This window comes from Mustela lutreola, chromosome 3 (genome assembly GCF_030435805.1).
Source record: "Mustela lutreola isolate mMusLut2 chromosome 3, mMusLut2.pri, whole genome shotgun sequence".
NCBI lineage: Eukaryota > Metazoa > Chordata > Mammalia > Carnivora > Mustelidae > Mustela > Mustela lutreola.
Window position 1 is genome coordinate 169,406,330 of NC_081292.1, and position 23,972 is coordinate 169,430,301.

A 23,972-nucleotide genomic window follows, 5' to 3' on the forward strand; every position below is an offset into this window, starting at 1 on the left:
TGAGCAGGAGGAACGAGCGTAATTATCTCTGAACTGTTCTAATCGCGAGAAGAGAGGCCCCCTCACTGGGCTGGGGCTGCTGGTCAGGGGGCAGGACTCCTGCACAACACACTCATCAAAACACCAGCGCTCGAAGGGGCTGTGGTTTGTAAATGTTAGTCATGGATTCATTGTCTTCTTAAAAAAAAAAAAAAAAAAAAACACCAAACGGGTACTTCTCTTTAGAGCAACACACTTTTATAACTGAAGTTTATTTAAGGAAGTTACTTTAAAGAAGGCAGCTTTCTATTGCTTTAAAAAGGAAGCCAGTCTATCCTTTAAAAAGATCTCCCTTAGAGACACTGATATCTTTTCTAGTACACGTTACCTTAAAAAGCTTTGTGAAAAGTTCATGTTAGGGGCGCCTGGGTGGCTCAGTCTGTTAAGTGTCTGCCTTCGGCTCAGGTCAGGATCTGGGGGTGCTGGGACTGAGCCTTGCATCGGGCTCTCTGCTCAGCGGGGAGTCTGCTTCCCTCTCCCTGTCCCCTCCTCTGCTCGAGCTCGCTCTCAGACAGATAAATTTAAAACAAAAACAAAAACAAAAACAAAAAAAAGTTCATCTCAGATACCCCTCTGGGATGCGGACACCTAGTCGGTGCTGCTCATTTTACAGATGAGTCAACTGAGGCTTATTTGGTTTTATTGAGAGGGCTGTCCCCCTGAGGCCTGTTTCTGAGACTCGGATTAAAATGCCAGCTTCAGACAAGGAGAGACGAGAACATGGCTTCTAGTCGTGCAGGGCCGGTCAGACTGACCATGCTCGCTGATGACACACAGACGCCGTGTCTGAGGCTCAAGTTCAAGGCAGGACTTTCCTATCCTGAAGACACGGCAGCAGGAGCGGGTGCCAAAAGGGTCCCGTGGGGATGAGTGCGGTGTTTGCACGACTCCACAGGCGGCAGAACGGGGCCGAGCCCACCAAAGAGCCCAGCTAGAAAACAGCCCCCAATGCACGCAGATGCTGGACAGACAGGTCCAGGACATTCCTGCCGCGAACCAACCAACACGGGCTGCCTGATGGGAAGGGGCATGAGAAGGGAATGTCAACACAGATGCTTTCATGAAGGGGCCAGCTCTGAACGGGCCAGCAGCTGGAGGACAGCCTGATCCCTGCTTCTCCCAGCTGGAGCCAGATTCTTGCTGCTGTAGATGACCCAGTGGTAGGACCATCTTTGTAACTCATCTTCCTCAGCATTTCGGATTACGCTCTTATCATGACTTTCCAGCAGAGGGTGAAGCATTGCCAGATGCTTTCCTGGGAAGTTGCAGCAATTCAGGCTCTAGGCAGCAGTGAGTGTTAACCACCCCCCCACCCCCGCCCCGAGCAGTTTAAGGAAGGCCTAGCTAAACAGGACAAGTGGCGAACAGAATACTGAAGTTCAAATTCATATTCCTGGGACCGTGACAGTCAGAAAAATCTTGAAACTACTACTTCTTACTTCCTTCTTTAGGACTATTATTTTGTATCCTTGGCTCAATGAGAGTCTAACACTTCATTCTCTCTGCACCACTGTCTTCCCCACTGTCACTTACACACACTCAGATCTACTTCCTAACTGGTGACCAAGTCTCAGTTCGGCAGCCATATCCGTCTTCCCTTCGTGATTTTGCCTTGAAACAGAGAGGTCTGCCTCCATGAAAAATCTGATAAACATTCCCATCTATTCTCCTTAACTTAAAAAAAGTGGTCTGTCTACTGACACTAATGGACAAAATTTATTTTGCTGCCCGGTGAGGAACTTTATGAAATTCATTGCCAAACACCTAAGCGATCACCCCTGTCGCGTCCCCAACAATTAATTCATCCCCTCCCGACCGAGGTGATGTCATCATCTCTGTGCATTCCGAATGTGTACAGACCCTGGGGTCTGAAGCTGGTCTATTCTGTGCCACTAGCCTGCATATTTTTAGAACCACATCAGCCTTTTGTACTATGGTAGTCTGATCACGCACGGTTACCTGGAAGGACTCGCACTTTGATATTTTGAAGTCTCCTATCAGCTATTTTTACCTATTTTTTCCCTCTAAATGAACTTTAAAATAATTTAATAAGATGTCTTCCCACCTCGTCATTCTCCCACAAAGGGAACCCCACTGGGATTCTGTTGGCATGGCACTGGTAAGAAGTGACACCTTTATATATTTTATTCTTTCCTTCCAGACACACGGTTCGGCTCATTTATTTAAAAATGAGTCCCAGGGCAGCGTAAATCAAAGAGAGGCAAACTCTTTCTGTAAAGGAACAGAGAATAAATTAAACTTTGGGGACCACACATTCTCTGTCATAAAGACTCAACTCTGCCCTCAAATCCAGGCAATTCTGCCGCTAATGTGAGCTGATCTGACCCCTTCTCTCTATTACCTGCTTCTATCTGAGCACTTTCTCTCTGCCCTGACTCACTACAGCAGCCTCCCACCTGGTCTCCCAAATCCCGTTCCCTTCCCACCCCCCCCCCCCCCCAGCCCTCAGTCAGCCCCAAACACACACAGCTAAGCCACTTTCCTTAGAACAGCTGGGGTCCTCTTCACAAATTAAGTCTCTCCAGCGGCATCTCCCTGTGCTTAGAATAAATCTATCCAATCCACTGGGACTCCATGAAATCTACTCTCCTTACCGGGACTGGATGATCTGGCCCTGCCCAGCCCTCCATGACCTTGTTTCCTTGGTACATTCATTTCCCAAGTGTACCTCCTTTCTGCCGCAGGACCCTTGCACTCACAGTTCCCTCTGGCAGACAACTCTGTCCCTGAAAACTTCACTTTGCTGACTGCTTTTTCCACTCGGGTCTTGCTCACTGCTTCAGAAAGACCCATCTAACCACTCACCACTGCAGCTACACTCACCCTGACCTCTGTATGCCCGACTGTCCCCTCCCACAAGAGGAAGGGACAACTGTATTGAGGGTTCACACAACAGACAATGCCCACACACAGTGCAAAGGGCCTGGGGCACAGTCAACGGTCCACAGAGGTAAGAAGTGATGCTGTCGTCATGACTCAGCGCCCACACAAGCCTTGTACTTTCCATCAGCAAGTACTGTGAATTTGTGTGAAACACATTCTTTTTTAACATGGCCTTGCTGCTTCCTAACTGCACCATTGTGGTCCAGAACGCTGCAATTTTGCCGCGGCAAAGATTGCATCTAGCTGGGTTCACACGTACTTTATCAAATGAGCCAGTGTAATTTCTCTGTAAGCCACTGATCACTTTGGGAACTTTATCTCCATTGCTATAATGGCAGGTTCCATGGAATGAAGGTTTGATGGTACTCGCTGCACCGTATTTCCATGGTTAGAGCAACTTCAGGCCCAACCGTGGGTCTGGGTTCTAGGATAACACAGCAAATCATGCATAGGAACAAATGTCTCTGGTGAAAACCTAAATGCCACCAGACCAGGGAGGAGTGATGCTGTGGAGGCTTCTGTGTTCCCATTTTTCTAATACTCTCTGTAAGGAGCCTGAACCACGGAACCACCCCTGTGAGGCATGGCTCCCCTCTGTGCCTACAAATGTGACCTTATTCGGAAATAGGATCTTTGTGGATGATCAAGTTCAGATGAGGTGATTAGGGTGGGCCCCCCGTCCACTGCGACTGGGGTCCTTACAAAAAGGGGAAATTTGGGCACAGAGAGACCATGTGAGAACACAGGGAGAAGGCAGCCGACCACACACCGAGGAGAGAGGCCTTGAACCACAGCCTCAGAGGGAACCAGCCCTAAGGACACCAAGATCCCAGACATCTGGCCTCTAGAACCGTGAGAGTGAATTTCTGTTGTTCTCAGCGACCCGATTTGTGGTACTTTGCTTTGGTGGCTCCAGGAAGATAAACATCTCCAGCCTCTTTCTCCTCGTGTCTCCACACCTAATACAACTGAACGCCAAGAAACAAACAGAAGGCCCCAAACGAGAGAGTTACAGGCCCTACTGAAAAATGTGACCTTGCCTCCACACTTTCAGAACACTCCAGGATCCCAAACTGCCTGGCCATCACTAATGACTGCTCACTGCACACTCCTGAAGAAGTCTGATGTCGGCAGGCCACGGGTGACCAAACTTCTACACCCTCAATATTATTGTAAAATTCCTGCCAAGTTACCCCAGGGCCCTTGCAAAGGTGTTTCTTAGTGGCGACCAAGTTAACTGGAGCTTTGGAACAAGCTGCTCACATGGAGACACTGGAGGTGTCTGGGCGTCACGGTTAACTGAGAACACGCTCGGACCACTGGAAAACAGGAGGCAAGGGAAGAAACAGCAGGGTAGAACGGAATGGTGGCTGCTCGGCCATGGGCAAGGCCAGGGGAGACTGCCCCCCACCCCGCCCCGGGCGCCACCCACAGAGTTGGCAGCCAGTGTCAAGTGCCTTCTGGGGGCCCAGCCAGTCTGGAGCAGTCCACGCGCCAACTAAGACAACATTCAGGAGAACAAGTCAACTCCCCAGGGAGTCACAGTGCTGAAACCAAACAGGAAGGCAAAACCCCGGACAGAAATTTTCAGCAGCTGCTAGGAGCCCAGCAGAACAGCCACTGAGGGCGAGAGATAAGGCAGCAGAAGCCACTGGCGCTACCCCAGAGACACTGAGCCGGACGAGGCAGGAGAGCCCAGCTGACCCTGGACGGTGGCAAAGATGCTCCGGGGCCTGGCGCCCGGGAAGGAGGGCTGACAGCTGCCCGCACGTGTAGGCAGCGAGAGCGAAGGCCTGGAGGCCCACCGTGCCTGGCGGGCCACAAGGCCCCAACAGCTCAGCACTGAGGGTTTGCATGTCTTCTGGCCCAAACGTGATCTCACTATTACTTTGATGCATCTAAAGAAAGTAATTCTGGAAAAAGACCAGGGAAAGGCTGTTCTGGTGAGCTAATCTGCCCTTCCTTTTCCCTGGAGGCCTCCCTCAGGGCAGCCTGGGAGATAAGCAGGTCCCTTCCTGCCCTCTCTCGGAGCAAGACTGCAGTGTGCACCCTGCCCCCCAGCAAGCCCTGCTGAGTCCTGGCTTGGTCTTCTGCCACGGGCCATGGTCTCCTCACCTGATGCTGGGGAAACTATGAAGTGATCACCCTGTCTTCCTCCTCTTTCGCCCCGGACCACAGTGGGGACTGAACTGCAGAGACGGCCTAGCACAAAGGAAGAAACACAGGGCCCTTGGGTCGATCTGAGTGTATATGCCAGGTCTAGCTGTGTGCTCTTGGCCAAGTTACCTAACCTCTCTGAGCCTCTGTCACCTGCAGGAGCAAACCGACCCTGCAAGAAGAGCACACAGTGGGTACTCAGACTGTCATTCCTCAAGGTCTTCCCTGGAGAATGAAGATGAGTGGGCACAGCACTGGTGTCCCCAGATAGCTCTGAACCAGGGCCTCCAGTTCCTGGTCTTCTACAAACCACAAATTCTCTGCACTTCCACTTGGAGACATCAGCGTTTATTCAAAACCAAAGTCACCACATTTTCACCTTGGATGACCTCCCCTGTAATCCATGGTGTCCCTGAGCCTGAAGCCGCTCAGTCTGGGCACGTCACTCAGCTTCCCGGTGCCTCCAGCTCCTCTCTATAAAAGGGGGACAATAGTACCCACCGCCTCCGGGTGAGTGGATAAAACCTGCTCCTACGTGCTCAGTGCCAGCCCCCCTGAGCTCGGGGTCCCCAGTCCCAGCACATTAACTCTCGGACGGGATCGCGCTCTGTCCCACACACGGTAGGACGCTCGCCAACACCCCTGGCATCTCCCCACCAGAAGCCGGGGGTGTCACGTGTGCCCACATGCTTGTGCCCCAAAGGGCTCCCACAGCAGCATGTCCCAGGCCAGAGACGTGTCCATACTCTCACGTGACCCTGACGCACAGACAGGATGGGTACTGCCACACGGCCTGCACCCGGCCACCCAAGAATCGCCAGCAGTCCCCCCACGTGGACCCCAGCTCCCATTCCCCTAATCTCAACTGCCCACGGTGGGTCCCCCGCCTGGCCTCCTCCAGGCCCAAGCAAACTCTACCTGTAAGAACCCGATCCTTCTCCAATGCCCTCTGAACCCCCAGCTACATGCCTCATTACTGGGAAAAAAATCTGCCCTAGTTCAACCCCCAAGATAACCCCTTCATCCCCACCATCCCCCACCCGGCCTCTCACCTGTGACAGTCCTCATGTCTGCCACTGCCTGCATCGGTCTAACCTCTGACACTCAGCAGGTGTGCTGTTTCCCTTGCCTGGAAAATTGTCTCCCTGACTCTGCTGGCCAAACCCTTCAACCAATGGTCTGTAAACAGCTCTGCCATCACTGACCACCCCCCACTAGTCCTCATCACGAAGGCCCCGGAAGCAGCAGCACTTTCTGGGTGTTGCACACCAGCCTTGCACACCCACAACACTACACTCTTGGAGGTGAAGTTCTTCCACAGCCGTGCACAAGACACACACACAGGACTCCCGAAATGATGGCTCCCCCACAGGCGGCAGACCTGAATGCCCAGGCGAGGGGAGCTCTGCTCATCAGTGGGCAGCTCCGTCTTAACACTTGGACCCTGAAGAGATCAACGTGTGTCCTAAGAGGTATGTGACCCAGTGGGCCCCAGCAGGGCAGCCTGCACAGCCTCAGGAATCCGGGGACCCTGTCCTGCTGCGGTTACGACCATGTGCAGATGCCCTGTCATCCACGGGTGGGAGAGAACGAGGCAAGCGTCCCTGAGTGTGAACTCAGTGTGAACTCTGTCTGAACAGAGTCGACAGCTGGGAGAACTGTATCAGGACGACCCCGCAGCACACCGCGATTCATCGTTAGAAGCAGGACACACTCTTCAGGTCTCTGCGGAAACCCCAGGCAACACTGAGGTCAACAGGAGGCAGGTCTGCAACCCAGGCAGAGGCTCACCTGGCCAGCACAGCTCACACCGTGTGCACACCTCCAACCCCACCAGCCCACTGCCCGGACCCCACAGCCCACACTGTCCCGTGCCTCCTGGTAGCGCCCTGGGCTCAGCGAGGCTGGGACACGGTGGATGAGGCTAGAACAAATCACTACATTAAAGAGGCCTTTAAAGGTCCCAGTTCTAGAGGTGGGCAGTCTTTTGTAGGTAAGGTGTCAGAGGGCCACATGCTCTCACACGCTCTGGAGAAGACTGTTCCAGGCTTCCCTCCTGGAGTGAGGGGCCACAGGCCAGCCTGGCCTCTCCTCGGCTTATGGGTGCTTCTACCTCCACTTCGGCCACCAGGCAGCCTTCTTCCCCATCTGCACACGGCTGACGTCTAAGGACACCACTCCTGGGATGGGCACCCAACTCCCGCACGACCTCCTCCGAACCGAACAGGTCACCTCTACAAGGACCCTATTTCCAACAAGTTCACATTTTGAGGTTCCTGATGGACATGCCATTTGAGGAACACTTGTGGGCCCTGTACATTGAGGAATATGGTTACAGATGGGCCCTTGGGCTGGCTCCTGTCCCAGCAGTGCATGGGCACCCGGGTCCAAAAGGCTGGGCAGGTGACAGAGGAAATCTGCATATAGCTTAGGATCAGGCCAGGCCTCATGCTCTCAGGTTCGCCGCGAGTGAGAGCAGGAGCCCACTTTCCTAGTGAAGGAAATTCACATGCCCCACTCAGATGTGAGGCATAAACCCATCTTGGAGCTTTCTTTATGTAAGACACATGTTTGAGAACACACTAAAAGGTGACACTGGAGAGGTTAACTTTGCCTTCTGCCTCGGCTCCCGTGAAAGGAACTTTACGGAGCCCACTCCCAACTGGCGAACACAGCCCTTCTGACGACCACCTGTCCGGCAAACTCGATCACCCAGCCCGGTCTTCGGTCCCTGGGCTGTGCTGTGATCCAGAGGGCACCGCAGGTCCTGTCTGCAGAGGCCAAGGAACATTCTCACTGTCCTTGTGTCTCCTACAGCCAGTTATCCCTGGGGGTCCCATGTGAGCCCATGCTGGGGCCCCTGGGAAGCCGCCAGGGGATATCCAGGCTCCTTAAACAGTAAGCGTCAGAGTCAGTGCCACATCTACACTCACCAGCCCTGGCACCCCGGGGCTCTACTACAATAGGACCTAAACACTTGCCTGTGGCTTTATGTAATTGTGGGCCTATCCAGCCAGGCTGTCCTGGGCCAGCAAGGGTGGTGCCCTTCCGTGGCCACTGCAGTGCTCTGCACACAGTAACCATCACTCAGCAAATACCTGAACCAGTGCAAGGCATGTGGGCGGTTCCAGTCTCACCGTTCAGGAATGTGGCTGCTTCTCCAAAGCAAGACTTCTTATGTTCACAGCCTTCCTGACATCTCTTTAATGCAGAATGCTGTTCTGAAAACAGGGGGTGGGGGGCATTATCTTCCTTAAGTCAACCAAGTAGGTACAGGGCATCTGCCCCATATCAGGGTACTGCTCCAAGAACACAGCACAAAGACAAGCTTTCCGGCTCAGAGCCGGCTCCTAGAAATGCTGAGGACGAGGACGTGAGGCACAACAGAAGTCTTACTACAGGTAATGCACATAACCACGCCCACACGGCCAGCTAAACAGTCTGTCCCCCAAGACACACATTAAATCCTGACTCCCAGCGTCCTTGAATTTGACAACAGGAAACAGGGTCTTTGCAGATGTGATAAAAGTAAATAATAAGTTTATTCTGGATTAGGGTGGACCCTAGATCCAACCACAGGTGTCCCCGTGAGAGAAAGGAAAGGACACAGAGACCCAGACACACACAGAGGGCAGGTGGCCACGTGAAGACAGAGACAGATCAGAGACACAGCTGCAAGACCGAGGGGAAACTGCCAGACAAGAGAAGGGGCAAGGATGGGTTCTTCCCGAGGAAATGTGGCTCTGTGTCCTCCAGGCTGGGACAATGAATTTCTGTTGTTTTGAGCCATGCAGTTGGTGGTCCTGGTCCCACGGTTTGGGGAACACCCGCACATTCACCTGCGCACATCAGGCATGTTCTAGGTGCTTTCCGTGTACTCGTTTCCTGAGACTGACGATTACTGCCTCCATCGTGCAGTCGAGGTTTGGAGAAACCAAGCAGCTGGGCCACGGTCTCCAGCTCCTGGGAGGCAGGGCCCGCAGGGCGAGCCCGGCATGAGCCTAGAACCAGGACTGGAGGGGTCAGCTCACTTCTAGACAATTCCAAGAACATGAGCTGTCCCACTGGGCACACAGCAGCCCAGCGCCTGGAGACCAGAGCAGGATCCCCAAAGTCCTGCTGTTGTGGTTCAGCGAACAGGATGGTCAGATGGGTGCTCCCATTTTTTCTTTATTTCTTTTTAAAAAATTTCTTTCCTTTTATTTTTTTTCCCTCTGTATCTTTTTTTCCTTTTACTTTTTAATCAAAGCATACATTAGCAAACCTATTGTGAATTATTCTCTGTCTCTCCATGCAGCCTGTGCTACAAGTCTGTACCAGGCACAGATCAAATGGACTTCAATTGACCTATCCAGCCTGGCTGGATAGTTTCTTAGGGGAGAGAATTCACCAGAGGCTCTGGAAGCCAGGTCCACACCCCCTCTAGGCTTTCACGGCTGCTTTTCTCAGCTGTTCTGATGCAGAGAGACACAGGCGAGGCGCTTGGCCAGGGAGCAGATGATCTAGAGCCAAGGGGAGCTGGGAGAAGCTTTTCTTCTGCTTCCAACTAAACATAAAAGGTACCCGAGGGTGACTGTTGCATACAGAGGCTAAGAAAGAGGATCGGGAGAAGAAAGAAACCACTCCAGAGCAGAAAGGGCACCGCCGGGAAGGACTCTGTGCTAGGTCGGCTTTGTCATGGTTCATGCCCAGACGCCGGGCTGATGCTTGGCGGCCTCTTCTCCCCGGCCCCCCGCTGTCTTCAGCTGGGAGGCTGCGCCGTCCACTATCCTAGAGCCCACTCCGCCTCCTTCCTGCAGGATCGCCGGCCCCGGACAGGGCTCCACGCTGGCTGGTGCTGGCGGACAGAGCTGCAAACGGGCCTCCTTCCTTTCACTGGAAACCCTCATGCAGCCCCCACCTGCCCTGGGGTCCCTGCGGGAGCCCTCCACATACCCCCCGCCCCACTGGCCTGGAAGTCCCTCCCGCCTAGAAGCTCAGAGACTGTTCTCACTGGGGTTGGCAGTGAACCCACACGGAGACCCAGGTCCTAAGGGTGCTTTCGTGTGTGTGTGTGTGTGTGTGTGTGTCTGTCTGTCTCATTGGGCAGCTCTCTAACGACTGACCACTTGGTGGTCTCCCACTACCTTCACCTTTCTCTCAGGGCTGGCCTTCGAGGGTGCCAGGGGTCTCTGGAGGCCCCCATGAAGGCCCACCTGCCTTTACAGATTTATCTCCTCCTCCACCTGCCCAGAGTGCCCAGTGTCCCCACTGTCCGTCTCTGTCCTTCTGCCGCTTGGGGCAGTCTCCTTAAGGAGGCCAGCCACAGCTAGACCACCCCAAGCAATGGGGTGCCCAAACTCATGTCTCCCATACAGCTGCCTCCCACGGCCACTCAGGAAGGTAACACGCTGGCCTCCTCTCCCTGCACGCAGGTGGGCCTGCCCCGCACCCCTGCATCCCCATCCTGGCAAAGGGCACCGCCTAGAGATCACCCATGCTAGATTCCCCCTCCCCCGCAACCAGGCGGTTCTCTGGGTGGAACAGAAGACTGTCTCTGGAAAGCACTGATCCTCAACCTCGGGCTCCGGCCATCTGGGGCCTGGGCAGGTTTTGCTGTGGGGACGTTCTACACCTCGTGCTCAACGGCTGGCAGCCTCCCAGCCTCTACCCGCTAGATGCCGGCAGCAGCCCCAAACCCAGCTGTGACCCCTGGTAATGTGTCCAGACACTGTCGCGTGTCCCCAAGCCAGCATTGCTGTAAAGGGACAGACCTTCCAGGCTTTGTGGGCCTCTGTCTACAGCCACTTGTCACCTCCGCTCCCCCACGGCCAACACAACGCAGACAATGAACAGGTGGGCACATGTGGGTTCCAATAAAACCTTCTTTACAAAACCAGGGTGCACGCAGGGTTTGGTCTCCCCATTCCAGGGCCACACTTTGTTGGTCACTGCCCTAGACTCGACCGGCTCCCTGGCCAGTTCTCTCTCCTTCCCCTGCTGCTGGCCTGCCTTCAGCCACTCCCCACGTCTCACCTAGAACCCCTCAACCCCAACTGCCTGCAGTCTGGTCCCCCACTTGATTTCTTGGGTATGGGATCACTCCAGCCCCAGAAAAGCAGAGACCATGTCAATTCACACCAGGAAGCCTGTATCACTAGGCAGGCCTGGTGAAAAAAGCCTAACAATGAACTTAAATTCTCCAAAGCAGGTTCGATGAGTGGAGTTGATGGAACGGATTTGGAGAACCAGCTCATCCCAGGACACACAAACGTTGCATGGTACCCCAAACCTTCCCCTTCAGCCGTGATGGCACGTACACCATTTGCTGCTGTCAAGGCACCTGCCCAGAGCCCTCCTCCACTACCTCTCCGTCTCTGCCCTTCTCTGGCCCCCGGGGCACAGTCACAGGATGGAGGGGTGATCCTGGAAGCCTCAGGGAGCAGAAACCCAGGCTGGCGGCCCCCACGGGCCAAGCAAAGTGAGGTGAGACCGGAGGGCAGAGACAGCTGGTCCTGAGCATCCTATAGGACTGGCTGCCTTCATCCCACACGTTCCTTTCTGGAATGTTTCAGTATCACACTTAAAACCCATTAAACATAAAAGGGAATATGCATTATTTCCCATAAAAATGCTACTCTGCAGATTTCTGAATGACCTATTCTTAACCAAAGCCTGAGAATGTTAGATAGGATATGGCCCAAAGCAGCAAGTAGCCCTTCTGAGGTTTCCCTGTGCATAGCCATCTCCAGAGGAAAAAAGAAAAGGGAAGGAAAGGAGAGGAAAAAGGAAGAGGAGGACAAAACCGTTTGGGCATGAAGCGGGAAGAGACAAAGGAGGGGAAGTCCAAGGCCACACAGCCCACCTGCCGTCCTGTTTCCTTTTGCACCTGCACCCTGGGTGGAAGAGCTGGTGTCCAGTGCACTCCCCAAACATAGAGAGGACAGCAGCACTCTCTTGTCTCCTCCATCTGTCCAGGCCAGGACGGGCTTAGTGCTTGGCGCCAGCGGGGAGAACTGGACAGCTGCAGGGGCTCTGCCTGCTCCCTGCCCCCCAGGAGTCACACCCCCACTGCCCAGGACATGGTGATACAACCTTGGGAGGCCTGGTGTCGCCGCATAACGGAAGGTAAGTGCTCGGGCATGTGGGGACCCTGCAGCAGAGCATTGTTCCGAAAGCCAACAGGCTCTGGCTCCCCCTTCTCCATTCCTGCCCTTACCACGTTTGGCCAGTAAGGTAGGTGTCCAACCTGCAGAATCTGCTTGTCAGGGGGGCTCAGCAAACATCTGTGGCTTCTGAGGGGTCCTCCAAAAGGCGGAGATAGGTTAAGTGTGGACCCAAGGCAGCCGGCTACAGTGGGGACCCACTGTAGGTGGGTCTGTAGCAGGGTGTAGCAGGGCCTGTGAAAGGCAGGTTCCTGGGCCTTGCCCTTGTGTTTCACAGGTGGGGACAGACTGAGCTGTCACTCTAGAGTCCCGACAGGAAGGGGACGGTGTGTTCAGATCAGCACCATGAGGGGACTGTCATCAAGAGGCAATAAGGTCAAGTCCTAGGTCTTGGAGGTTTCATAAATACTCGGGACTGGCATGGGAGCCGGGTGCGGGGCTGGAATCCAAAGCCAGGGGTCTCTCCAAGAGGCGGAAAACCAGAGAAGATGGCTCTTAGCGTTTTAGTTAGAACATCAAAACAGAATGAGTCTTAGTGCTACGGGCAATCACCAAAAGGCAACAACGGTCCAGTGCCCATGAACGGAGAAACTGACCAATAAAACGTGTCCAGCCATACACACAATGGTCTTCCTCTCAATAAAAAGGAGGAAACTCTGACCCATGCCACACCATAGACGGCCCCAGAAAACATCATGGGAAATGCAGAAGATGGTCACAAAAAGTCACATTACCATATGGTTCCAGAACAGACACATCCAGAGCGACTGAGAGCAGATTAGTGGCTGCTGGCAGCCGGAGGCAGGGCGATGTCGAGTGATGGCTCACAGGTCTCTTACTGGGTCAAATGTTTTGGAACCAGACAGACAGGGTAACTGCACAGCTTTGTGATTCTACTAAATGCCGCGGAATCGGGACATTTTCTTTTTGTTTTGTTTTGGTCTGTTTTTGGTTTGTTTTTTAGATTTTATTTATTTATTTCACAGACAGAGATCACAAGTAGGCAGAGAGGCAGGCAGAGAAGAGAGAGAGGAAGCAGGCTCCCGCCGAGCAAAGAGCCCGATGCGGGCTTGATCCCAGGACCCTGGGATCATGACCTGAGCCAAAGGCAGAGGCTATAACCCACTGAGCCACCCAGGCGCCCCGGGACACTTTAAAACATACCCGCTTGGGGCTAAAATGTTGTGTGCACAGGAAACACCTGGAAAACAAAACTTCAGCAAAACTCTGGTATACACTGAGACATACCTTAGTTATAATCCGCAACAACCCACTAAAGGACAAAAGGAACGCACGTACGGTCAGGAAAGGAAAGGAAGAGGAAAAGCGGGCGAAGCAGCAGCCGCAGACAGGAGGCAGGCACCGACGAAAAGCCTGGAGCACGTGTCCTGCCGCAGCAGTGACCCCGCACAGGGACCGGCTGGGACCACTTGGGTGCTTTTTAGGGCTCTAAGGACCCAACTCCCACTCACTAAGCAAAAACAGGAACAGATTCCCATAAGCAAGCTGAGCAAGGCCAGGGGTATGGGTGCACTCAGCACCTTCCCGCAGGCAGCCGAGCCCCGTCCCTGCGGGTCTAGCTCCACCCACAGACGCGCTTCTGCATAACGTGGGAACCAGAACTCCCACGATGTGCAGCAACAAGAACCGGGAAGGCGTCACATGCCGGCAACTGCAGCTCCCATTCCCATCTTACAGATGGGCAAACCGAGGCACAACAGAGGGTCGGTTAGTGCGGCTGCATCGCTGTCAGCCACCCACACGGTCGGCTCTGGAGTCCAGGCAACACCCCTCCAGAGCCCCACTGGTTAAGTGGGAGCAAAAGGGTCCCCCTGAGAGGGCCCACTCTGCACAGCCAGGGTGCGCTCACCAAAGCATTTGCTTTTTTCACGTGAGATCAATGAACGGGTTGCCTGGCCTCCAAGGCCTGCATCTGCATCTGCAAAACCGAAGCCCATCCTCGAGTCCAGTGTTTGGGGGCCAGACCCTGGTCAGAAGAGACTGTCTAGGTCACGCTGGCTCAGTCTCACTGGAGGACAGCAAAGTGGGGGTGTTACCCATCCACAGGCCCATCCAGGGTCACACTGACGCCCACTCATGATGGTTCCCTGAAACACTAACATGGTGACTTGGCATCCCCAGGTGGGCAACTAATTTCTCGTGGCTTATACCCAAACCTGCTCCCCTGACAAATATTTAGGACCTGGCAGACGGAGGCCTGATTCTGAAGTTACATGAAATCCCTCCAAAATCAAGGGATCCAAACCAGATGGGAATTCGGTGAGCAATACTCATGTCAGGTCCATCCAGGTGCCCCTGGACTCTGCCACAGCTGGGCGACTTCCGCTGATGGCCAATTCTAGAACCCCGCTTAGCCTTCCACCAGTTGACTGCAGATCTCCCGCTATGGGACCCCTGTGTGATGATGCCAAGTCAGAAGCTTCTATCTGGCCTCGCTTCTAATCACTGTCCAGCTTCTCGGAGGCATGAAGCTCCCTCACCTGTACGATGAAATTAGTAATTAATATCTGGCATGCCCTGCCGTCCCCTGAGCAGATCACGAACAAATCTGGAGAGAGCTCTGCAAACTGTAAAGTGCTGTGCAAAATTTATATGTGAAACGAAGCTACGGGGGAATTCTTCAAACACTGCACACTTAACATTTCTCCTCCTGGTTTCCTCTTTGCCAAATCTGACTTGGGCCCTAGGACCTTGTGCGCCACTCAAAAAACCAGCCTCCTTTGAAAGCCAATTCATTAACTCCTCTTTAAGACCTCAGCACCGTATGGTCTCAAGGACTTGGGAGGCTCTGTGGATGGCCTGGTAGTACTGTGGATGCTGCCCTTGACCTGGATGCTAGGTTCCCATTAACCACCAGCAGAGTGCCTTTGATGATCAGGGGTAGCTCTGAGAAAGCCTGAGTTCAACTACAATCCAAAGAATTTCCGCAAGCCAAGTCTCCCTCAATCTGTAAATCAACAAATTTAGTATCTAGATTTAACAAAATTAGCAAAAGAATTAACGAAGAGATGAAGGAAAGAAGATTTAACTGGTTTCTGTCCAGTTTGATGTTGGTTTCATCTAAGCACTCCAGCCTAAAGGAAACACTTGGTGCCCCTGTCGGACCCTAGCCTGCTCCTCTTACCTCCCACTTATCCCCAAGCCTGTCTTCGGTCTTCTTCCAAGTCGAGCTGTTGCCTTTTCCGAAGGTGCAGATTATTTTCAGAAATGCAGTAAGGGTGACAGGTTTTCTCTGCAGAAACCACCTGTGCCCCTGAAGTTCTGTAGCAGGCCCTCTAGAAGGACCATGCTAGGAGGCCACCGACCCCAGGTAAACACCTGCTTGCTGCTGCTTCTTCTTCTTCTTCTTCTTTTTTTTTAAGATTTTATTTATTTGAGAGAGATCACAAGTAGGCAGAGAGAGAGGTGGGGTGGTGGGGGGAAGCAGGCTCCCTGCTGAGCAGAGAGCTCGATGTGGGGCTCGATCCCAGGACCCTAAGATCATGACCTGGGCTGAAGGCAGAGGCTTAACCCACTGAGCCACCAGGTGCCCTGACCTGCTTGTCATAAAAATGATGTTCAACAGAACAAGGCCCAAAACAGGATGGGCACGACCCGAGGACACCACAGGCCGACTAAGCATCCATGGATGATCATTAAATTCGCTAACAGCTGAAGGCAGAGAGGGGGCTGCACATTCCAGCTCCCACAGGAACAGCGAAGATAAACAGGATTTATGGTGACAAAAAGGAAGAAAGGAAAAAGGATCAAGTTGTGTTTACTGAGCAGAGTCCAGGGCGGCCCAGGGGTGGATGGGAGTGGGGATGGGGATCCCCATTCACATGTAAACCAGGGCAATGGCACACAGCACAGGTGCTGAGCAGAGCAGACCCTCACCAGAGGCGGAGGGCGGAGAGGGTGGACCCTGCCTGCCTGCCGGGAAGGCGGATGGCCAGGTTGTAAAGGGAAGACACTGTGACCTCGGGAAGACGCTGAGCTAGGACAGACACCGGCTTTTTTGTTTTTTCTTTTTTAAAATCTCTGCTTCGTCTTCTGCCAAATGCAAAGCTTTCCCCGCTGTGGGCAGAGTGGAAAAGAGGTTCCAGGAGCATCACAAGTGGAACTCTGGACCTGCATCTATCTGCCTGATGGTGATGGGAGTCTACAAAACAGGACCAGAGCGTGCCAGGAAGACCCAGATGGGCCCTCCACGCAGCCCTCCTGGAGGCCTGATGCTCACCTCTTGGAAGGAGGGGCCCCACATCATTCACTCTGGCCAGTGGGTCTTATTAATCTCTTTTCTGACCTCTGGGACCACCACGATGGCGAGAGGTGAGAAAGGCAAGGTTCTGGACTTGCCCGAAGTGACAGGTGGTGCCACATTCCCAAGGAAGGAGGTGGGGAGGAGAGGGCAGGAAGAAGGAAGGAAGGAAAGGAAACTGCATAGAAGCCCAGGTGAGGAAGAGCATGGGTCAGCTCTTCACTGGCCAAGAGGACCAGCAGTGGTCACTGCCAGGCCCAGGGATGCCCCCACGGCCCTGCACGCTCCCCCTGAGGAATCACCAATGGACGCCCCTACAGGGGAGCCAATCCGCAGCCCGCCTGCCGACCCAACCACTGAGGACTGGCTCAGAAGGCTGAGCTGGCTGAAGCCACTTCTGAGGGCTGGTAGCCGGGAAATGTGAAAGCGGCCCAGAGGCAGGTCTCGCCGAGGAGAGCTGTGCACTGGCAGGCGGCCATCCCTGGGCCCGGTGCACGCTGGTTGAGCAGCACGGGCCAGGTGAGGGGGCAGGTGCACAGGTGTGGGGAGGAGCGGGGGGAGCGCACACGGGACATGTAATTCCTGAAAAGCAGCTTCATGCCTCAAATCCTGCTTCCCGGGTCCTCCATGGCCTGCAGTGCTTGGTCTGGACCCTTCCAGTCACCCTCCTGTTCCGCTTGAGCAAGTCTGAGGGCATATTTAATTCCTTTTCATCTTTAAGAACTTTCTAGACACTGGTCCCATTTTTACAGACAAGGAAACCGAGCTCCAAAGAAATTAATTTATGCAAAATGCTCACGGACTCCTAACTGAAATCCTTCCACACTTAGAAAAGAGGAACATGCTCCCAGAGACAACTTTTCTCACCCAGAATAAAATGCATTCACTCTGCCCTTCCCAAAGCCCCGTGGGCTTTAAGTACTGAACTAATAAAGGAGAAAAGTCAAGCCAGAGAGATAGGGAAATGAGGGGTTTTCTGATTAGACTGGGGAGTTCTTTGTAATCTAAGCGAGTTTCAGCAAGAGATTGGGAGGCTCTTGAAAAAAACAATGGCGGAGTTGTCACTCACACCTTTATCTCCAAACCAAGTTATGTTAAACATTTCTCATCTGTTCTCAAGACTTCCCGCTCTCGAAGGAGGCTGAAGAGGGCGGGCCTCGAGGAGGCTAACACACAAGGCTTTTAGGAACACGGATGCCGTTCTGAGTGTCACTCAGCACCTGGAGGGAGGCTCGGCTTTCTCCTGTGTCCACATTCCCCGGGGTTCCACGGAGCCGGATCCTGACCTCACTCAGATTCAACCGCACTCTTTACTGAGTGAGGTAGCACTGAGGGGAGACCTCGGCAGAGCCATATCTCAGATTCAAGGCCTGGCTGGGGGGGCCGCCCTCTGGGACAATGTGAGGTCAGACCTTGCCCCTGGGGGTGTCTTGCAGGCCTCAGCAGGTACAGGATCGCAGTGCCTTGGGGGCATCTGGCCAGGGACAATCCCAGCAGGCCTGGGCGACCATGCCCGACTGAGCAGCTCTGTCTTGACAGCAGGATCTCCCACCACACGGACTGGAGCCTAGCTCCATCCTCAAAGGTCACGGCTTAGTAGCTGCCAGGGGATGGGGGCAGGGGTGATGGGAATAATTACTTCACGGGGACAGGGGATTCTTCTGGGGCTTGGCTAAGCACCAACGTGAGCAGAAGGCACTCCATTCCAGGAAACGGCACACTTTAAAATGCTTCCTGGATATTATGTGAATTTCACCTCGAAACGAAACAAACCCCCCAAAACTCCAGCCCACCAGAAACGTCTGGAGATCCCTGGGCTGAAAAGTATCCCCTGAAAAGAAGACCCCGTTGGTGCTTCTCCACATAGTCCAGGCCGAGGGTGCCTGGCCAGAGTGGGCCCTACCCAGAGAAAGAAGAGGGTCCAGGTAGCTAAAGGGTAACTTCACTTAAGATCAACTCATTCTTGAATCATATCCTTGACTTTTAGGTAAATGGACAGTTCTAGGAGAAAAAGTTGGTGTCCCCTCTAAAAATTAGCAAGATGGCTCACATTCATGGCTTGTCATTTGTTTTTATTGGGCCAGCACGGGACTGGGGACCCTTGACTGCATGAGGTGTGCGTCTAACCAGGAACAGATAAGGGGGGGTGGGCCAGGAAATGGGGGCTTAGGGAATGAGCCTCACGTCTTATCTGTAAAACGGACAGGATAGGGCCCTACTCCAGGACTCGAGCAAACAAAACGGGAGGACAATTGGCTGAAGCCTTCCTAGCCACTGGCAGAACTGTGGGAACCAGCTGTAGCCTCCCCTGAAGGAGGAACTGGGCTCTGTCCTTGGCTGGCACGCTCCCTGAGGAGCTGAGGCCAAGTTCTGGTATCTGCTGGTTACACAATCATTCACACGGGTCTTAAAGTGAAGAGAAAGGTAGGGCTCATTTCTGCTCCCTCACTTGGTCCACCATCTCGAGCCGCAGCCTCGGAGCAGGTGTTTTAATGAACGATTTGTGATGGAAGTAACAAGGGGATCGCTAACAGGCTGAGACTTGCTGGAAGGACACGGAAAATCACACAATCAGGCAGAACTCTGGACATACACACTGAAACCCCGGGAAGCTCCACCTCACAGTGAACTAGAGATAAATCAGATCTCAAATATTACAGATGCACACAGAAAACCGCATTTATGTTCCTGGGTTGTGGGGGGGGGGGGGCCACAAAAATTGGCTGCATGTATCACAATGCCTTGTTTTGGCCACGGCCAGTCGATGAGTTCTCTAAATGCTGTAGGACCTAGGACACATGTCTACTCTCCTAAAATCTCAGCCCGATGGCACGTCTTCCACCACCCCCCTCCCCCAGAACAGGTAAAAGTAAGCCTCCCAGGCTCACAGGAGCCCTTTATGCCAAGATGGAGACGAGGCACCATTCTGGGTCACCTCCAGGTAGAGGGCCCCATCCAACCAACCTGCTTCGTCTTCCCAGACATCTTGCTGCTCCCAAGAACCCTGGTTCAGTGCCAGAGAAAGCAAGCCACAGAAATACAGCTCAGGTGACTACTGGAGCAGGTGCGGGGTCCCGGGCAGAGGACCCAGGAACCTCCACCGGCCTTATTCGGCACACCGGGGCTGGCCGGGTGGTGGGCCCGCACTCGCCAAGCTGCACCCTGAATCGAAACCCAGAGGGGAGACCACGTTGGGGGTCAGAGAGCGAGTATGTTGCACAACCCACTGGTGTCGGTCAAGTTTATCTAGAAAAAAGAGCCGAGCTGCGTATCTGCTGGCTGATTTCAGAAATCCTGGCATTCTGGATGGTGCCAGGCCAAAAGAATGCAAGGAATCTGGATGCCTTTCGCTGGGTTTCCCCGCAACCCAAACAGACCACAGCCTCCAGGGCAAGGAGCTGTACTTATAAGGCAAGGGCAGAAGTATTTTAAGTCTTGAGACCTCAGTGTGGAGAGGACTGACCCTGGGACCACAAAGCTCCTGAATTCCTCACATCACTACTGAAAACGCCCCAGGCATGTAACGTGCAGGCACCCCCAACATTCTTTCTGTCGGAAAGCAGATACTAGAAGACAATGAGACCTGATAGAAAGGGTGGGGAGAGAAAAGCCTTGGAACAAAATCCAGTCACCCATCCCAAGTCAAACAAAGGATACGGAAGACTTAAGGAAAAAACTGGAATGATCCGGGTAGCTCCCCATTTTACTTGGAAGGGTTTTTGTTATTCCAACGTGAGGGGGAAGGAGGCAGCCTCTGAGCGGCTCCTCATGAACTGCCTCTTCCACCCACTGTACGCAGAGGATCCATTTAATTCTACCCGATCCTTTCACCTGGCAAGGGCACAGAAGGCTCTTCATCCCCAGAAGGCTGCCCCACTGTGGTGACTGTTCTATCACGGGTCAAGGGAGAAGGAACCCAGAGCCACTAACATCCACCTCTGGGTGAAATGAGACGGGGACCACAGTGACCCTGGGATCAGTGAGCCCAGGACAGACTTGTCCCATCACCACAATGTACTCCTGAAACTAACATAACGCTGCATGTCAACTGCGCTTTAATAGTAAACAGTTAAGAAGAAGAAGAAAAAAAGAACAGCCAAGAAAATACTTGGGGACATGCTATGAGGCCACCATTCACTCTTTCCTGGCTGCAGCAGGATGCCCAGTCTGCCACTGTGTTCCCAGGCCTGACGCCCGCCCCGAGTCCCGGCGTAGGCAAGCCATTACCACGGCCACACGGAGCTCTCTCAATCTGCACGTCATCACTGGTGGCCGCTGTTTGGGAGCTCATAACCTCTTCTGTTGTAAGACTAACTCCTCTGTGCAAACAGGAAAGGGACGGCCAACCCCGGCTCTGCCCCATAGCTGTCAGGGCAGAGAACTAGCTGCCTGTCTGTCTTCTGGTAGAGCCAGATGTTCCTTGGGTGGCACCAGAAAGGGAAGTCCCTGGTGCCATCTGACCTTCCCAGGTTGGGGAAACTGAGAGCTGACAAGGATGTGAAGACAGAGCTGTGAGGGAGAGGTCTGCAGAGCTGTAAAAGGCCAAGAAGCTTCTGGAAGTGACTCCTCCCTCAGGAACTGCCGTGTGGGCATACGGGGCCCACCCATCTCCCTGCAGGAGTCCCTGCACCCTGGCCATAACACAGTGGCCTCCACACACAGCAGGTGGGAACAGCTGGTCTTCCAACACCCAGGCTGCACAGCTTACCTCCGACAGGCCACCCGCTTCCTGACGTCAGAGTGCAAGTCCCAGGACCTGTCCTCCCATCCACAGAAGGCAGATGCTGCAAGACAGAAGGGGAATGTGGGATTCAGAGCCTTGGTCAGCGACACCTCATGACGGCACTTTCCCTCTTCCACGTCTAGGGTGAACTATGCCCTCAGCCATGTTCACACGATAAGGTGGGGACAGTGGTGGGCGCGGCGATGTGGCCCCAGATGCACCTTCCATCACTGCTGCAGGAGCAAGGCCGGCAGAAGGAAGGGACTGGCCTGGAATGGGCGTTGGAGACCCCTCCTCCCCTCCCCTCCCCTCCCCTCCTCTCCCTTCTCAGACTGTGCGCAGGGATGAGATGCTGCCCCCTCCCGGCTCCCTGCTGCTGAGAACAGGAGGCAGGGCCTCCCCTGGGGTCTCAGAGGCTGGCTCTGGCCTTCCAGGGACGCAGACCCCAAGCACACGCGTCCCCAGAAAACCTCTCACACAGACCTGTATCACAGCCTGCAACAAGGCTATTTTTATTTGCCATTTTTTAATCTGTTACTTGCTATTTTTTTTTATTTGTTATTTTATTTACTATTTTTATCGGCTCTTTTGCTATCTTCCCCCAGGGCGGTGTCTCCCCTCACCTGTGGTCACTTCTGCTACAGAGCCTGGCCATTCGACAGAATCCTCTCATGCCTGAACCCCAGGGATGCATCCCAGTCTCCCCGCCAGCAGCGGGGCTTCCTCCTCACACACAACTCCCGGTCACTCAGGAGCAGCATCCAGCCCCACTCAACCAACGGGACACTACGCAGCCCACATCTGTGAAGGATCCCTTACCCCAGGATGGCGCGGGACTGACAGTTACCATGCCGGACTCCCCCCCCCACCCCTACCCCCCACCCCTGGCCTCCTGGCCCAATCACGGGGTGAAACGTGAGGCTGAAACTGCATCCTGGATGCCCTCCCCAAATCAGGGTCACCAGGCCTGCGACGTTCCGGCCCCCTCCCCTGAGAACAGATGGCAGGGACAGACAGACCCTCTTCCAAACGGGTATCTCCCATGCGACGGCAAGAGCGCTGGGGCGGCTGGCCAGTTTTCAGGACGCTGCTCCCCCTGACCCCCCACTTCGGGGCTTCAACAATAAAACGGACTCTAGATGTACAGCAAGGTGTGCACAAAGGAAAAGAAATCAACCCGAAGCCAAGAGAAAAATGCGTCATGGACACAGTTAATCTCGAGACGGAACAGAACGTGGCACAAGCGACATCCAAAATCGCAAAGGCAAAGGGAATAGCTCCATCAAAGTCAACCAACGCTCAAGGACGTAAGAATGTTTATTCAAACACGACAAAAGACTTAGATCCCAAAGGAGACAGAAAGATCCGGGCTGGGGACGGGATGTTCAAGACATGGGGAACAAGATACTGCGATCCAGCCGGCGCGCTGACCGTGGATGTGCTTGTCTGCTTCGCTACCCGTGGGTCCGAGGAAGACTCGTGGGACTCTCGAATATTCGTCCAGACACTTGCGGCACTCGGAAGATCGATGCCACTTGAGAGCTCTCCTCGTGTTAAAAAGGGGGGGAACATGCTGAAAAGGGACAGGAGGCGGTGACAGTATTAGCAGACCTGGCTTCTCAGCAGAGGGTTGCGGGGGCTTGTGTGTCCCGTCTCTTCTCTTGCTGATCTGTTCCACAGTGAGTAGAACATGACGTAGAGCACTTCTTTTTTTCTGATTGTTAAGTCATCCCTCCTGTCACAACACCAGCCTATATAAAACTGGGGTGCCTCCTTTCCTACTCCCCACCCCTCCCCCAAATCTTGGCTGGGGTCGTGGGAATCTCTTGCAGCATTCTGAACGGATGCCAGCTCTGCGGAGCCTCACTCCCCTGCTCTGGTCTGTGTGCGGGGGCCCCCCGTGCCGAGCCAGGTGGTCAGGAAGCGGCAAGCCCCGAGTTCCCTGGAGGAGCACCCCCACCCCCATCCCGTATTCCCTGCCTCGGCCTCCTGCACCCCCAGGCTGCCCAAAGCCTCTCTCGCAGCCACAAGAATACACGTTTGCTGAGAAACTGCAGACCGCTACGTCATCAGAACCGCAAAAAGTTGCCAGGTTTTTTCTTTATGAAGAGCTAACCACAACACTCGTATTCCCTGTTGCTTTAAGGGCTGAGTCACTTAGCATTTTGAGGGAAGGGCCTTGGGAGCTCTCTGGGGCTTGCCATTTGCTCCTTCCAAAGGATCAGATAGGTAGAGTTTAATTTCATCCCGTGAGTCTCTGGCAGGTTCCCCAGACTAGGGGTGACTGGGTCAACTCTTACCTCATACCTAACATGGGAGGACCCAATGTTGCCCAACAAGCTGACTCAGATGGTCATGCTGGACTCTGGGCAGGCACGGGAGTGTGGGGGCACGGGCACACAAGGACGCACACACACACTCACGGAACCCTTTGGTAACTTGGTGCTGGGAGCTCAGGGAGGGAAGGGGATCTGGCTGTAAATGGTCCCACCAGTGAGGTCCAGGGGAGAATGGATTATGTGGAAAGGACCCCGTTGGTCCCTCTCCAACCCCCTAGCTCTGTGGTCGACCTCTGAATGTCCTACGTTTCCGCACAAAGACCAGCGCTCCTGAGAGGCAAAGCAGACATGATCTCTGGACCAAGCACTGCTATCCCCAGGGAGTGGCCATACTCCCTAGTCCCCAAGGCCCCCAGAAGAAACCACAGGACTTCATGTGGGATGATCAAGTTGGCATCAAGTCC

The 23,972-nt window shown here is 54.0% G+C and overlaps 1 protein-coding gene across 1 annotated transcript in view; it reads right to left on the reverse strand.

Annotated features, from left to right (window-relative positions):
• SH3BP4 (SH3 domain binding protein 4) overlaps positions 1–23,972 on the reverse strand; it is an 82,558-nt gene that overhangs the window by 25,216 nt on the left and 33,370 nt on the right. The window contains exon 2 of the mRNA XM_059167643.1: positions 21,215–21,290. The gene's annotated coding sequence lies outside the window, so the exon portion shown is untranslated. The remainder of the gene's footprint in view (positions 1–21,214; positions 21,291–23,972) is intronic.